This window comes from Paroedura picta, chromosome 3 (assembly GCF_049243985.1).
Source record: "Paroedura picta isolate Pp20150507F chromosome 3, Ppicta_v3.0, whole genome shotgun sequence".
Lineage (NCBI taxonomy): Eukaryota > Metazoa > Chordata > Lepidosauria > Squamata > Gekkonidae > Paroedura > Paroedura picta.
The window spans coordinates 130,688,590-130,699,646 of NC_135371.1; the positions used below are offsets into that span (position 1 = coordinate 130,688,590).

General features: G+C 43.7%; 1 protein-coding gene across 6 annotated transcripts in view; it reads right to left on the bottom strand.

Annotated features, from left to right (window-relative positions):
• LLGL2 (LLGL scribble cell polarity complex component 2) overlaps window positions 1-4,585 on the bottom strand; it is an 82,053-nt gene extending 77,468 nt beyond the window's left edge. For 3 of the 6 annotated variants that reach the window (XM_077327822.1, XM_077327820.1, XM_077327821.1), the window contains exon 1: window positions 4,436-4,584. The gene's annotated coding sequence lies outside the window, so the exon portion shown is untranslated. Of the gene's footprint in view, window positions 1-2,196; window positions 3,786-4,360; window positions 4,382-4,435 lie in introns of those variants that run through there. The other 3 variants (XM_077327814.1, XM_077327819.1, XM_077327816.1) reach the window with 3 other exon arrangements.
• Window positions 4,586-11,057: the final 6,472 nt, after the last annotated feature.

Genomic DNA, 11,057 nt, shown 5'->3' on the forward strand with positions numbered 1-11,057 from the left:
ATAAGTTCAATACCAAGCACTGAATCACTTCATATGCAGACCACCTTTAAAAACTGGATCTAGTGAAAAGCAACATTACCACTTACATTCAAATATGAAACATAAAGTTAGATAGGTGGGATTTGCAAAACTTTTTGCAAGATTCAAACTTCATATTGTTTCTAAGAGTCAAGAGAAGGCTAATTTCCTCAGACAGGGAACTTTACCACACATAAAATTAAGATGTATATTTTATATCTCTAAAGCATATTTTTAAAACAGCATAATCAAATAATTATCCTGTTTTCTAATGTTGCTAATCAACCATACAGGAAATACATGGACTTCGCACTGAGAATAGTCATGGACTGTCAATAGAGTTTGGTGAAGATTCACAATTACCACTGGTTGACATTTGTATTCTGCATGGCTAATATGTCCAATACTCATAATCATTTCTGCTTTGGATTAAGATACCAGTTTCATGATAAAATCAATCTGACGGATCATTCCATCACTTAGGTCCAAGATGGCTAGAAATCAGCTAGACTTCAGCAGCTAGAAATCAAGGCAGTCAGCAGGATACATAGACCATGAATCTTTAAAAATTAACTAAGCATAAGCAGTTAGATGTAGGAAACCTTCAACCAGACAGGTTAAGAAAATTATGAATGTTACCTTTCACTGATACAAAAGGCTTTGTAATCCTTTATCCCCACAAACACCTAGTTGGTCATTAATACTCCCATTTTTTACTTGGGAGAATTTTATACATGGGAGAATGAGAGCACAATTTATCCAAGTCCATGTCATGAATAACTGACTGATCCTAGACCTCAAAACAGATCAAGACCAATAGTTTGTTCAAATTTAATTCATTCAAATTACATACCAATACACACATAAGCAACAGAGTCCAACACCTCAAGAAATCATTTAATTATTTGCTATTTGTATTCACTGAAGAAACAACATTAGCCTGAAAACCAGAACTCCGCTTCTATTACCTATAACATTTAAGACATCTATAAGCAGGAGAACAGTAATAAAGTTAATAGTGATTAGTGCCCTGGGAAACTGAACCACCTATTACAGCTTCTCCCACATGATGCCTAGATCATTCCATTGCTAGAGGACTTCTAACAAGTAACAATATTCATAGCTGATATGTACAAGACAACAATATAAGGTGTGTGTGAAATAATTCTATATGACACGTTTATACCAAGGAAGCTATTACACATGAACTTCTACAGAAAAAAATAAATGGAAATCTTAACAAACGGTGCATCAACATCTATAAACAGCTAAAGGGAACACTCATATGAGCATTTCTATTTAAAGAACGAACAAACAGAAACATAATCAAACGTTCAAGTGTTCCATGTTAACTAATCCAGGCTTAGAGACACAGATTAGTATTACATTTTCATACTCGTGTAAAGGAATACAGCGCTCTTATATAGCCAACAATCAAGGCGATTTTAATTGCCTTGGCACATGGGAGAGCAATTTCATTGCCATCACAATGCTCACATACCACCAAGAATTGATATGTAACTACTTTCCACTACTTTTGGTGGCCTTTCCAGTCAGAGAACTCCAGCGGAACTTTGTAACAATTTATCCAAGATAGTGTACCTAAAACTTCTGTCCATTTTACTTTGAAATGCAGACAAAATAATTTCAGTTTCTCAATTTTTTGGTGAAGCCTTTGTTTCGTTAAGTGGGCTTTACTAATCCTTCCTATGGTTCTTTTAATGGTTAATGACCATACTTGGTTTTATGTTTTAAAGGATTAATGAAATTATAAACTTTATTCTGAGCTACCTTGGTCAATGGGAAAAGCAGAATATAAGTCTAATGCAGTCAGAGAACACCTTTCTAGAAGAGCACGCTAATATAAAATATGTTTGTTCAAAAGTCAACCCAATTACACTTAATTATGTATGCTCAAGGGATTCAGTGAATAATCTGGGAACACATGATGCTGCAGCAAAACTAATGTGAAGCAGGTGCAGATCTGAATGGCAAGCTTCTACAGGAGACCACTGGAGGCTGTATGTAAGAGCAGTAAACAAAGACAAAGGATGTAAATACAATACACTTCTTTAAAGTGTGTTCTCTGAACTGCAGGCTAAGGGTTACTAAAATATTACTGGTCTTCTCAGTAAATAAAAGACTTAGCTTCTAATTGTAAATAAGCCATCTGGGTACCTGAACAATGTTTGAGTCCAGTGGCACCTTTAATCCTGAAGACACTTTTTCCCCCCATCCAGATTAAGCAAGAATCCTAACATCTGAAATAGACTACAACCAGTGAAATGTTGGCATTTTGTTAGAGAGACAGACTCTCATGCCACTCCATTGAGGTCCCTTCCTGCCCCAAATCCCACCCACTCCAGAGAGCAGGGCAAAGGGAATGAAGATAACGAGTCTACAATACACCATTGTTTTACTGGAATTAAAACCCGCTGAAAGACCATTAATAACACAGCCTCAAAGAGATTCAACAATCAAATGAAATATTTGAATGGATTTCAAGTTTCTGCCACAACAACCCATCTTTAATGAGATCTAATAAGTTTTCCTAGCCTCCGCCACAGTTACAAATTCAGCTGCCACAAGTAGAAACATCTTATGATTCAACTGCTGCTTGTCCTAAATTTATTCTCCCTTTGGCCAATACTCCTTAGTTAAACCAAGCTGCTGAATTAAACCACAGGGAAACAGGGTGCAGAAAGCATTCTCAACAACAAGTCTTCAGTTGTAGCACACTATTTGTTAAGCGATTCATTATTCCCACTTGCCCATTACTAGGGCATGGGGCACGCAGCAAGTTAGTATTCCAGAAGACAGGCACCTTTATTTGCTGGCTAGCTGCATCAATTTATATTGCTCAAGCTCAAGTAAAGCTCAAATTTATCAACCCCCAAATTTGTTAGAACTATTAAATCAATTAAACATAGTTTCAGTGACAGCTACTTTTGATTCAGCTCATGAGAGCATTCCTGCAACCCAAATAAAATGTGTCCAACGTTACCATGGGGCAGCTGTTCATCATCTGAAGAACAAACTAACGGATAACCACACTTAATCAAGGTTACACACTCCTGCAAACCCCTGTAATCATATCAAAATTTAAACCTCGCTGTGTACCAAAGACCCTGCTACCAATTAGTTTTACCAGAGGGCTAATTCTGGCCTATAAAGACATTGTTTCCTTTTGCCCCTAAGCAGTTTTATGCCACTGAACTCCAGCTTAGAATACACCTGTTCTCTCACTGCACTCCAGTCCAGCACCATCCAAACTTCCTAGAAAAACAAAAGCAAATATCACAAATACCTCACAAACTAAACAAGGTACCAAAAGAAACAGCCTACTAAATAGGCAGCCGGACTTAACAGTAGCAATAGGGTAGGGGGTTCACCACTGCATACTTCAGAGCCCCTGCACATACACTGTCTCACTGAAACAAGAAGCAAAGCCTCCAGAGATTCCTTCTGCTGCAATCTACCTCACAAGGCAGCTCTTCCCTCACCATCAAAGGCTGCAGAAATGCAAACAGTGTTCACTTGCTTCCTTCACAGAGCTGTCAAGCCCAAAATCTTCAGCTGCTCTAGCCCTTGCAGACCGCCCTCCCCCACCTCTACTCCTGCGAGTGGAAAGTGCCCTCAAGTCCCACCTGAGGCATGGCAACCCTCATAGGGTTCCCAAGGCAAGAGGCGTTCGGAGGTGGTCTGCCACTGCCCAGCAAGCCCCTAGTCTCTAAATCCTGGCCAGAGCAGACCCCGCTCAGCTTCCCAGATCTGACAAGCCTGAGCTACCCTTGCTAGGACTCTTGACAGAGCCTCAAAATCTCCGCGGCGCGCCCCTCAGCCAGCCTCTGCGCCCTAAACACCCCTCACCTCCACAAGAGACCCCCTCCGAAACTGAAGCCACGCTACGCCTCAGGAGGACCAACCCATGACCAAATAGCAGCCCCAAGCTACCAGGGCGCGCCACTCCTCCCACCCCGCCCCCCGCGGACCTAACCGAGCGCCCGACCAACTTTGCCCGCAAGTTTTCGAGAACGCCCGATCTGCTGCCCACCCGGTCCCCTCCATGGCACACGGCAGACTGGAAAGCCTCCCTCTCTTCGGAGGGCCCCAGAGCCTGCCAAAGCGCCCCTTCCTCCCCGGCTACACACCCGTCTGGCGCCGCTCTCCTCCCGCCCCCCCCCCCGACCTCGAACAAAGCCCCGCGCAGAACTCCCGCACCGGAGCGACCCACCCCCCCGGCCTCACCGCGCCCGCTCAGCGCAGCCTCGGAGCTCCGCCCCGCCTCCAAGTCCAGCTGCCGGCCTCTCCCTTCCCACGCCGGGCGGCCGAGCCCCCTCACCTGCCCCGTGCGCCCCCGCCCTTCGGTGCACGCGCCCCTTTCCCCGCACAGGCCTCGCGCAGGCAGACAGGCTACCTTCCCCAGGCAAGGTCCCCCGACGCGCCTCTGCTCCTCCTTGAGCCGCGCTTGACTCTCCTTCCTGGATACCTCCGGGAGGGGGCGTGGCCCCCGGATATGCAAATCGGGAGGGGCGTGCCAGAGCGGCGCCTTTCCTTCAATCACGCCGCCGAGCGGACATGTATACCGTGCTCATGAATAATTCATCGCAGTCTCCGCTGTCTTCCGAGCCAATCGGCGAACTTCGCCCAGCATTCCCTCTCTCTCCCCCTTTCTCATTTCTTCCAGCCAATAGAAAAGGTAAGGGGGGGAGATCAAAGTATGGTAATTGCTATGCGGTTAGGTTGAGGGAGGCTCCGTTACGCCCCACATCCGAATTCTAAGGATACCTACCTTTTCCGGCAGTTGAGAGAAGGTGCGGCCGAGACGAGTACAAAGAACTCCGCATGCCATTCTGAGGCTTTATTATTCATGTAAACGAACTCACTCTCGATGTATTCGACTCGGCTAAAATCTGTTCAGGTGGGGAGCCGTGTTGGTCTGAACGGCGGGAGAAATTTAGAGTCCTGTGGCATCTTTAAGAGTCACAAAGTTTTATTCGAGGTATGAATCTGCTGTTGGTGTTCCTTGAGCTTGGGTGGCAACAAGAACAAAAGTAAAGGATAAAAAACCCTCTACCGTACATGGTTATCAAATTACATTTTCTCCATCCTGAATTTATCTGTGGATTGAAAAACGAACCTGGAATACAAGGGCTATAATGAGCACTGTTTCTTTTTAAAGATATCCTGGTGCTCAATACACAATTCAGTATATTATTTAATTATATACCACCCTCCCCGAAGGCTCAGGGTGCTTCACAGAACAGAACAGGAACAATACAGATAACTGTAAGAACAACTGGGGCATGGTTCCGTGGCCTTGGGTAAATCACTGTTTTACCTGCAATGCTTTCCTTTATGTATAATATTTATGTTTATCGTCTGGTGTGTGTGTGTGATATAACCAGATCTTGAGACTGTTTAGCTGCCAGGCAAGAAACGTTATGAGGGAGTTTGCCATTGGCCTGCTATTCCTTGAAGGTCACCCTTCCAAGTTAATATAACAAATAAAATATGAGGGTTTGGTAATGTTAATGGGAGAGATAATCAAAGAATCTTTATGAGTTCTGCTATCTCATTCACAGTATGTACAGAGAAAGCTCCGAGAAACTAAATCTAGAAACTGAAAAATCAATAAAAGCAGTAGAGTGCATACCTCAAGGCAATTCTGTGCACCAACAAATACAGAACTCCCTTTCAGAAAACTTACATAGGAATGCATGGCATACCAAAATAAGTACCTAAAAGTAAATTACATTGAACGAAGTGGAACTTTTTTGAGTAAGATGTTTTAAGGTCACACATCGCAGAAACCAACCAAATCCCCAACTTTTAAATGGCTGCAGTTTCATTATTTTTGATTTGTGTGACGTTTGTTAATTGTAAGCTTTTAAAAATGCATTGGCAGGTATGAACATTACAAACTCTCAAATAATGTGTATCTTGTTGAAAAATAATAAACCCGTTTTTTGACAATGGAGTACCTTTTAGTAAAGTTTCGCTGAATTATTCTCATGTGGTGTTCCAAGACTCTACTGTTGCAAACAGGTTGCTTTTGTTGATTGTTCTGAACTGCACAAAGCCAATTGGTTTGTGATTAAGTAATGATGTCATGAGTCAGAGACTGAGAGCAGAGACCTGGGCAAAGCAGGGAAAGAAAAATGAGCCAACAGATTTAGTTTCAGCTGAATGACAGAGATTGTGAATTTAACTCCAGGGGATTTTCTGCCTCATTTAGCATTTTTCCCCCAGCAGACAGCTCTAGTACAGTGAGATCTGATTTGTTAGAAGGAAGACTGAAACTAGGCCCAGGAAATGACCTTCTCTCTTTCTCTTTCTGGTAATATAGCAAAACTGAGCCATCCTCAACACATTAAACAGCCCATAATTGGAAGCTCCAGAATTGCTATTTTCTTTTTCTGCTTTCATCAGAACGTGGAACATGTCCTTTAAATGCCAATATAACTACACTGAAGCATGATAAGGGCTCATTGTGGCATGGTATTAAGTTATTAGTAACTCTTTGCCTGACTAACTCTAAAGAAGAGGTAGCATTCAGCTGTAATCTTAAAATTACAACTGCAGTGGTTGCCAGTTGAATTCCAGATCAGACTAAAGGTTCTGGTAATTACCTTCAAGGCCATACGTGGTCAGGGCCCAGTGTACCTGAGGGACTGCCTCCCTGCCTATGCTCCCCAAAGAGCCCTGCACTCCACTGCCAACAACTAGCTAAGGATCCCTGGCCCTAAAGAGGTCCACCTGGTCTCAACCAGGGCCAGAGCATTCTCTGTCCTGGCTCCCACCTGGTGGAATGAGCTCCCGGAGGAGATCAGGGCCCTGATGGAACTTAAACAGTTCCGCAGGGCCTGCAAAAAGGAATTCTTCCACCAGGCATTTGGTTGAGACAAGGCATAACCAACAGCGAATGAAGGACCCCTGCTCCCCCCTCCCTCTCAGAACTCCACCAGAATGCTCTGGTCCTGTTTTGCACTGTTGCAATGCACTGTGGCATTGTTTATACCGTTATATTGTTATAACTATTAGTTATTAATATTTCATGTATTGTTCTTATGTTCCATGTAAACCACCCTGAGCCTCTTGGGAGGGTGGTATATAGAATGAAGAATGAATGAATGAATGAATGAATGAAATGGAATTTTGAGTTGGAATCATGTTTGCTTCCAATACAGCTAGGAAACTGATCCATGATCAGGGGTAGACTGGGAATTAAAACCAGTTTAGGAATAAACCAGGCTGAGTGGCTCCCAGGGGAGTTTGAAACCAGCATGGTTCAAGGGCCTCTTAGTTCCAGTCTAGACAGCAGCACCCCCAATATGCCAGTTTATTCATTGTTGCCTCCTGCACTATTGCCAATATGCATTACTGGCCAGGTCTCACTGGAGTCATCCCTGCAGCACTGGCAAAGTTAGATGCAGAAGTCTCTGCTTCCTTCTGGCTGCTATCAACTTCCCAGATTTTCCCTGTAAATTATAAAGGTAAAGGTAAAGGTATCCCCTGTGCAAGCACCGAGTCATGTCTGACCCTTGGGGTGACGCCCTCCAGCGTTTTCTTGGCAGACTCAATACGGGGTGGTTTGCCAGTGCCTTCCCCAGTCATTACCGTTTACCCCCCAGCAAGCTGGGTACTCATTTCACCGACCTCGGAAGGATGGAAGGCTGAGTCAACCTTGAGCCGGCTGCTGGGATCGAACTCCCAACCTCATGGGCAGACAGCTTCAAACAGCATATCGCTGCCTTACCACTCTGCGCCACAAGAGGCTCTCTGTAAATTATACTGCTAAATAAAATTAACAGTGAATAGAGGTGACAGAATTGTAGGACTGATCCACCCTTTGTTTTAGTTCTGAACAAGCAGGCTGATGAAAAAGTCTGGAGACCCAAGACGTTTGCTGCTGTCTTATGGTATGGTCCTATGTGAGGTATTATGTGACTTTTTTCTGTGGACCAATGTGGTTCCCTTCAGTCCGAACTGCCAATTGATTATGGAAACTCAGACTATGGCTGCAGTTCCTTGGGATCAAGTGTCATTTACTTCAGAGTGATTTCCAGTTTGACATATGTGAAAGTCCCCAACAAGAAGTATTTGGGGTGAAGGTCAAGGGCAAAACACACAATACTAGGGAGTGAATCCTCACTGCCCTGGGTAACAAACCATCATCAGCCCCACCTAAGGTAACTCTCACTTAAGGGACCAAGTCTCCAGCCCAACTGGGTGTTACTCAAGAAGTTAGCCTGGAAAGACCCAGGATAGCTTTCAAAGTTCTTCAAGATGACAAAATAAGAGGAGGGCCTAATACAAAAGTATATTACCACGTTGCAGCATTCACATGGGTAGCAGACTGGATTATGGACCCATTATCAAAAGATTTAGTTTTTGAGAAGATTGGGCTAGATGAAGGTTTTCATAGTCTACTGTATCCTCTTTGACATCCTAAGAAAAAAATTAGAATCATAGAATCATAGAGATGGAAGGGGCCATACAGGCCATCTAGTCCAACTCCCTGCTCAACGCAATTGGATAAACTTGACTTGGATAAAAATTTACATTTATCCTCGGGGAACGACTTCATTAAAGAGATGGTAGAGATACAAACCAAGGATAAGCACAGAGTTTTCTAGGCTGAAATCTCCAATTGAAGCATATTTAAATAAATCTCAACAGAAGAGAACTGATTGTTTGAAATAGTGATTTACTAACCAATATGGGGAAGCTTTGAACCTGGGGTGTACTCAAAAAAGAAGGGAAAATCATCAGATGGTTTGAATATTTGCAACTAACAGAAAAGCTCAAATTTGAGTTTAAGTAACAGACAAACTTTATGGTTGACATGACGGAATTTAAAACATTATTTCAAGCCAAACCCCATATGCAAGGTCAACTATATTATATAAACTCCTGAGGGACAGAGGCTGAACAGGTTAAGAATTGCATGGACAAGTGGATGCAGAATTTTAATCATGTTACTTTAGATCAATGTGAACAACTTTTTGGGGGAAATATAAGACTTACGAAATATCAATTGTTGAGAGAAAATTGGTGCAAAATGTTTTGCAGATGGTATAGAACAGTGGTCCCCAACCTTTTTCAGGCTGGGGACCGGCGGCAGCAGGGAGGGCGATTGCCCGGCCTCGCAGGCGCGGCCGAAATTGCACAATGTGCATGTGCGGCCACCCGCACATGCACCATGCGTGGCCAAAATCGCACATGTGCGTTTTCAGCTGCGCATAGCGCATGCGCGGCCCAGCCCTCCCACAGCCCTCTCCCCCCTCCCACAGTAAGAAGCTTGCGGCCTGGGAAGTTTTTTACTGCGGGGGGGGCGGGGAGAGGGAGCCGCGGCCCGGTGGTTGGGGACCACTAGTATAGAATACCAAAAGTGATCAGTAAGATGTCTAAAAAACATGATAAATGTTGGAGATGTTATGAAAAAGTTGGTTTTTATCATACGTGGTGAAATTGTAAGGTAGGCAGAAAAATTAGCAAAATATTGAATATTGAGTTTCCTATGAACTCTGAGCCTCTTGTGGTGCAGAGTGGTAAGGCAGCCGTCTGAAAGCTTTGCCCATAAAGCTGGGAGTTCAATCCCAGCAGCCGGCTCAAGGTTGACTCAGCCTTCCATCCTTCCGAGGTCGGTAAAATGAGTACCCAGCTTGCTGGGGGGTAAACGGTAATGACTGGGGAAGGCACTGGCAAACCACCCCGTATTGAGTCTGCCATGAAAACGCTAGAAGGCGTCACCCCAAGGGGCAGACATGACTCGGTGCTTGCACAGGGGATACCTTTACCTTTATGAACTCTGAATATATGTTGTTAAGTTTTACCCTAGAGAATCTTCCTTGCAATGCTAAAGAAGTTTTAAGCTACTACGGCAGCAAGAATTACTATTGCTCAGTATTGGAAGCACAGAGTTACCAAGGGTGATGGATTGCCTTGACAGACTGGAAGAACTCTGTAAGGTGGATAAGTTGACGAGTTTATTAAATAGATAGAAGACCTCCTGAAGAATTCCAAGATCATTGGTACTTCTATGTGGACTATATGGACAAATAGATCTATAATATGTATTAGTCCAGTGAAGAATTTGAAAAGAGAACTGTTATTGTATTATTCTTTTATTTCTATTTTTTGGTTTTTTCATTTCAATGTTCAATAAATAAGAGAAGAAGAGTTGGTTCTTACATGCCGCTTTTCCCTACCCGAAGGAGGCTCAAAGTGGCTTACAGTCGCCTTCCCATTCCTCTCCCCACAACAGACACCCTGTGGGGTGGGTGAGGCTGAGAGAGCCCTGATATCACTGCTCGGTCAGAACAGTTTTATCAGTGCCATGGCGAGCCCAAGGTCACCCAGCTTGGCTGCATGTGGAGGAGCGCAGAATCGAACCTGGCATGCCAGATTAGAAGTCCACACTCCTAACCATGACACCAAACTGGCCCTCAGCTAGTAAATACATTTATAAAAAAAAAAGTAGTAGTTAGCCTGGCAACCTAAATTCCAAAAAACAGCTATTCAGTAGCTGTAGCCAAAATAGGGCAAGGTTCTTGATTTAGATTGAAGCCCTCAAACCAAATAACACCACAGGAGTATAATTTGAAAGTTCAAAGAATCAAGGGAAAAGATCAAACTAGAAGGAATAGTTTTGCTTTAGGCTGCACTGCCTGCAGCTAGCCGGATCCTGTTTGGCCCGTCAGGTCTGTTGCTAAGACACATGACCACATACTTCTGCAGCAAGTACGTATCCACAGGCAGCTTACCCTTGTGCTAATGAGATGGAACGTGAAGTTTGAGTGCAAATCTTCCCCTGTAGCCTTGGAGCTCCCAGGTCCATGATCTCACTTGCACCTGTGACTGACTCCATCTGATTTCTTATCTCTTGAAACTGCAAGTCATTGTGACATGAATTTCCTTTAGTAATTTGACCAAGCCCAAAAGCTTGGGCCAAACTTTGGCAGGCCAAGAAACCTCTAGATCAGGCCAGTTTTTTGACAATGTGGTTTAGATTAAGCTGTAATAATGCTTTCATA